General features: G+C 35.9%; 1 pseudogene; it reads left to right on the top strand.

Moving 5' to 3' along the window:
* The first annotated feature begins 2,921 nt into the window (after nucleotides 1-2,921).
* Nucleotides 2,922-4,481, top strand: LOC112785564 (protein LPA3-like; annotated as a pseudogene).
* The last annotated feature ends 1,038 nt before the right edge of the window (nucleotides 4,482-5,519 follow it).

The raw sequence follows: 5,519 nt of genomic DNA, 5'->3' as shown, positions 1-5,519 counted from the left end.
AACTGTTCATAAGCAAAAAGGCTAAAAGTCCCGCTCATCTAATTGGAACTGTGCTTCATTGATATTTGGAATTCATTGTATCTTCTCTTCTTTTTATCCTATTTGGTTTTTAGTTGCTTAGGGACAAGCAACAATTTAAGTTTGGTGTTGTGATGAGCGGATAATTTATACCCTTTTTGGCATTATTTTTACATAGTTTTTAGTATGTTTTAGTTACTTTTTATTATATTTTTATTAGTTTTTATTCAACAATCACATTTTTAGACTTTACTATGAGTTTGTGTATTTTTTTGTGATTTCAGATATTTTCTGGCTGAAATTGAGGGACCTGAGCAAAAATCTGAATCAGAGGCTGAAAAAGGACTGCAGATGCTGTTGGATTCTGACCCTGCTGCATGCACTCGAAATGGATTTTCTGGAGCTACAAAAGGCCAATTGGTGCGCTCTTAATTGCGTTGAAAATTAGACATCCTGGGCTTTCTCACAATATATAATAGTCCATACTTTGCCTGAGATTTGATGGCCCAAACTGGCGTTCAAAGTCAGCCTAAAATATCTTGGCGTAAAACACCCAAACTGGCACCAGAATTGGAGTTAAACGCCCAAACTGGCACCCAAGCTGGTATTTAACTCCAAGAACAACCTATGCACGAAAAAGCTTCAATGCTAGGCCCAAGCACACACTAAGTGGGCCCCGGAAGTAAATTTCTGCACTATCTGCACTTAGTTATTCATTTTCTGTAACCATAGGTTACTAGTTTAGTATAAAAACTACTTTTAGAGATTTATCTAGGTCTCTTTTACCTTTTGTTCATCTTTTGATCATAGATCATTGTACACGTTTGGAGGCTGGCCTCACGGCCATGCCTAGAACTTTTTCACTTATGTATTTTCTACGGTGGAGTTTCTACACCCCATAAATTAAGGTGTGGAGCTCTACTGTTCTTCATGAATTAATGCAATTACTACTGTTTTTCTATTCAATTCACGCCTACTTCTTCTCCAAGATATACTCTTGTACTTAATTCAGTTAAGTCAGAATGAAGGGGTGACCCGTGACAATCACCCAATCTTCGTTACTCGCTTAGCCAAGATCCGCGTGCCTGACAACCACAAGCGATCTACATGATATTCAACATAGTCATTGGATGATAGTCGGAGTATATTCTCTTGGATATCTAATACACAGATCGAGTCCGTGAGATTAGTATCTTCGTGGTATAGGCTAGAATTATTGGCAGCATTCCTGGAATCCAGAAAGTCTAAACCTTGTCTGTGGTATTCCGAGTAGGATCTGGGAAGGGATGACTGTAAAGAGCTTCAAACCTGCGAATGTTGGGCGCAAGTGATAGTGTGCAAAAGGATCAATGGATCCTATTCCGACGCTAGCGGGAACCGACAGATGATTAGCCATGCGGTAGCTGTACCTGGTATTTTTCATCCGAGACGAGAAATCCGACAGTTGATTAGCCATGCAGAAACCGTAGAGGACCATTTTCACTGAGAGGATCATACAGCTTGCCATGGAAGAAAGTAACGCATGGTTGGAAGAAGGCAATAGGAAAGCAGAGGTTCAGAAGCAACAAAGCATCTCCATACGCTTATCTTGAATTTCCACCAATGAATTACATAAGTAACTTTATTTTATTTTATGTTTTATTTATATTTTAATTGTTCAAACCTCATAACCATTTGAATCCGCCTGACTGAGATTTACAAGGATGACCATAGCTTGCTTCAAGCTGACAATCTCCGTGGGATCGACCCTTACTCACGTAAGGTTTATTACTTGGACGACCCAGTGCACTTGCTGGTTAGTTACGCGGAGTTGTGAAAAGTGTGAATCACAATTCTGTGTACCAAACCCAAAAAGTGCGAAGCTGATTTGGAAGGCGACGATCTTGTTGATGTTCCCTCGAAGAAGCCAAAGACGAAAGATTCTTCGGTTGTCGAGAGCTTGGTTTTCAGGTGTGCACATTTTGCAAACAGAATTGCTTATTTGTTGAGAAATGTTTAGATTGTTAATCTGGATTGCTGAACAAACAAAATTCCATCAAATGTTTGTTAATTAGTCTCAGTGGATAATTAGGTAGATATATGTGCTCAATGTTGTGTTTGTGCAGACAAGGTGTTTGATCTAATGACTGAATTGCTTTTGATCTAATTGTAGTGCTATTAGTGATAGTTGAGAGTGCCTTAACTTGTCAACTTTTACTTCGTCTTCATTAGTACTTAGCTTCAGATTCTTAGATGCACTTGCGGATATTGTCACAATCAATAACATAACATTTTAAGATATGGCGCACGGCTAACTTGAATTCTGATCTAAAATGACATTTTACTTATTAATTATTATTGATTGTGAGCACAGTTCATGTGTGTTAACATATAAGTCCGTTTAGTTGATTTTCATGTCTAAGCTTTATGTTAGGCTAACATCAATTTCATGCTTCAAGAGGCATTGTTCTAATTCACGGTTACTTGACCTTTATGAGGCATGCGTCTCAAAGCATTCCACATAATTGTCTCAAATTCCTAAATATTTCAAGGGATCTTCAGATGAGTTCATTGATGCCAACATTCAACTCGCATTGGCTGTTGTGAAAAAGCTCTAGGAGAAACAGGAGACCCGAGCTTGCTTAGTAAGAAGACGCATTATTTTTGTCCCATCCTTACTTAGAAGAAATATTTATTTTCATGAATAAATTTTTACCTTCTGTTTTTCTGGAGAAGATCTTATGATATATGTTCCCGGTTGTAGGTCTTCCCTGATAAGCCAGAAAAGCGCGGAGCCTCCGAGTTGTTCAAATCAGCTCTGGATTCGATAATGAAAATACACTTATTATGATTTTTCCCCATCTTTCTAATGGATTTATCTTATTTTCCTACATCTTTCTTATTTTGAAGTGTCATTTTTATTGTGCATTCAGATTGATGGCATTACCATTGGTTCCTTAGATATGTCCCTGCTGGACCTATGACTTCATTTTTCCGATCCATTAGGAACACCCTTAATTTTGATTTTGAAGATAAAAATGAAGGTTTGTTCTTTGGGGAAAATGGCATTAGGATATTGTACTAAGTCAATAATTTTTTCCAAATTATCATGTTCAAAACTTAGGGATGAGAGAATGTATCAAAAATTCAAAATTAATAATAATGCATGATGACTTGATACCTGAACTGCAGATAGATGGAAGTCTAATGAGCCTCCATCACTCTACATATTCCTTAACTGAAGTATGCGTGAACTTGCAAATATAGAGAAGTATGTGGTATGGTGTCTCTGCCATTTGGAATGTTTCTTGAACCTCTTTTCACTTTTAATATTTGATGTGCTTATTAAATTTCGCTATTCCTTATTTGCATTGGGTAGTTGTTGGCTTATTCATTCAGAAAATATTTAGTTTTTTTCTTTGGTGATAATATGCAATGGAATATAAAGCTTGAATCCTTTCGTTTGATTTTGGGACAGCATGTATCACTCTTTTTTGTATACTATTTTCTTCCAAATCTAGATTTTGATGGCCTTTGTTGGCTGTATAAGCAATTCTTAAATTCTTAATTATTAGCTATTGAACAGGTTATATTTCTGACTCGTTTCATTTTGGTGGTAGTTACTTTAATGTATTTTATATATTGTTACCTCTTGAATTTTGCAGGAAAAATTTGCCGTGTCTACACCAACACTTCTATTTAATCTTGAACTAGACACACTACGGTATATTCTCTTTATATATACATACATGTTGCTGTGCCTAAATCCATAGTTTTAATATAATTATTTTTGACAGAGTTAGTATTGAATTTACAATGCCGATTTAGGCCTTTTGGGCTTCCCTCCCAAAGATTTGCATTACCGCTTCCTTTCACAATTTACTCCGGTATTCTACATTAGAATCAGAGAGTATTCAAAGGTGCCTCTTCTTTATTGAATTGTTTTTACCTGATCATTTTATCAAATAATTGGTATTGATTGTTTTCTTTTTATGTTTTTAAGACAGTTGCAATAGCACCTTATATTGTCAATTACAGTGGAGCAGTGTTCCACCAGTATCCAGGTATGGCTATATGGTATTTTGATCTTAGTATATAACTGGTACACTAGATTGTTACTTCATGGTTTGTTGTTCAGGTCCTTGGCAGGTGATGCTTAAGCAAGCAGATGGTTCTTACGCTTGCATAGCAGAAAGCGCAACCCGCTTCACCCTTGGTGAAGTAAATACATAATCTTCAACTCTTTTTACTTTTTAAACTGTAAACACTTTGGTATTAACTTTTATTTTGTTGGAGCTGAAGATAGTAGCTTATAAGAAAATCAAATTTTAGTTTTCTCAATTATAAAGAAACTCTTACCTGCCTCATTTGATATTGCAGGCAAGCACATGGTGGGAAGAAGATTTTGATTTGGAAGCATCTTCTGCATGGAGGAGCTGATCACTACACTGTAAAACTACTATAAGAGATTCTCTCTATTTTTTTATTTAAATGTAAGTTCTATGTAATATTCCCAATTTTCTGTTAGGTTATTGAGGTTCATTAAGTCAGATTTCAAAATTTCTGCAAGAAACTATTTGAGAACTTGTGTTGGTGTTTCTTTGGGCGCTTTGAGTGTGTTTGCTAATATGTAGATATATATTTTAGTCATGGATTTTCGGTGTTGTGCAGTTGGCTGTTCGCAAGTGCCCTGAATGTAGACAGCCACTACCCGAAAGCTATTCGCCTTCGGCAGATGAACCTTGGACGACTGGGATCTTTGGATGCACTGAAGATAGGAAAAGTTGTAAGTAATGCATTAATGGTCAATGTTAATAGTCTGTTTATATTTTTTTAGTGCTGTAATTGCCTTCGGTTTGATATAATCTAAACTAAGTCTATATAGGCTAGAGTGGATCCATGACCATGAATTCATTGATTTCTGACTAGTTGGCAGAAACTGAGTTGCAGAAACTGAGTTGCATAGACATTTGACAGCATCATTGTAACATAAAAATTAACCGAACACTTTCTTTGATCACTTTGTTGTCCTTCTTCCAAAATTATTAAAAATGATTTGGACCTGCTTCTGCTGCAATTTAGGTTAATATACAACTAAGAACCAACTAACTAACTAGTTCATATTTTCAATGCCCATCATTTCTATAATACTAGTTTATATCTGTCTTCCTTCTATCTTCCTTCTTTCTACATTTATTTTTTTTGTCTATCTCTCTCGCGCTTCTCTCTTCCTCTCTATATATATTATATGAAAGTGATGTTCTTGTTCTCTCCTTATTCTTTTGTTAAATTCCTCTGAAGTGGGTTGCCCCATTTCTACTAGTGCATTGTATAGCTTATTGGCTGATTGAAAATAGCTTAATTGTTCTTAGTTGGGATCTATGGAAATCATTACTCCTTGCATTGTATATTAGAATTGTTCCTAGTCCTAGTCCTAGAAATTGATTTTGCAACTTCTAAAAATTTTTGTTGGAAGCCCATGAATTAAAATATATAGAAGGCCAGATTTTTGTATTTTCAAC

The sequence above is a fragment of the Arachis hypogaea genome, chromosome 20, assembly GCF_003086295.3.
Source record: "Arachis hypogaea cultivar Tifrunner chromosome 20, arahy.Tifrunner.gnm2.J5K5, whole genome shotgun sequence".
Classification (NCBI taxonomy): Eukaryota; Viridiplantae; Streptophyta; class Magnoliopsida; order Fabales; family Fabaceae; genus Arachis; species Arachis hypogaea.
Note: the sequence above shows the minus strand (reverse complement) of the source record. Positions and strands in the feature narration are given on the sequence as shown.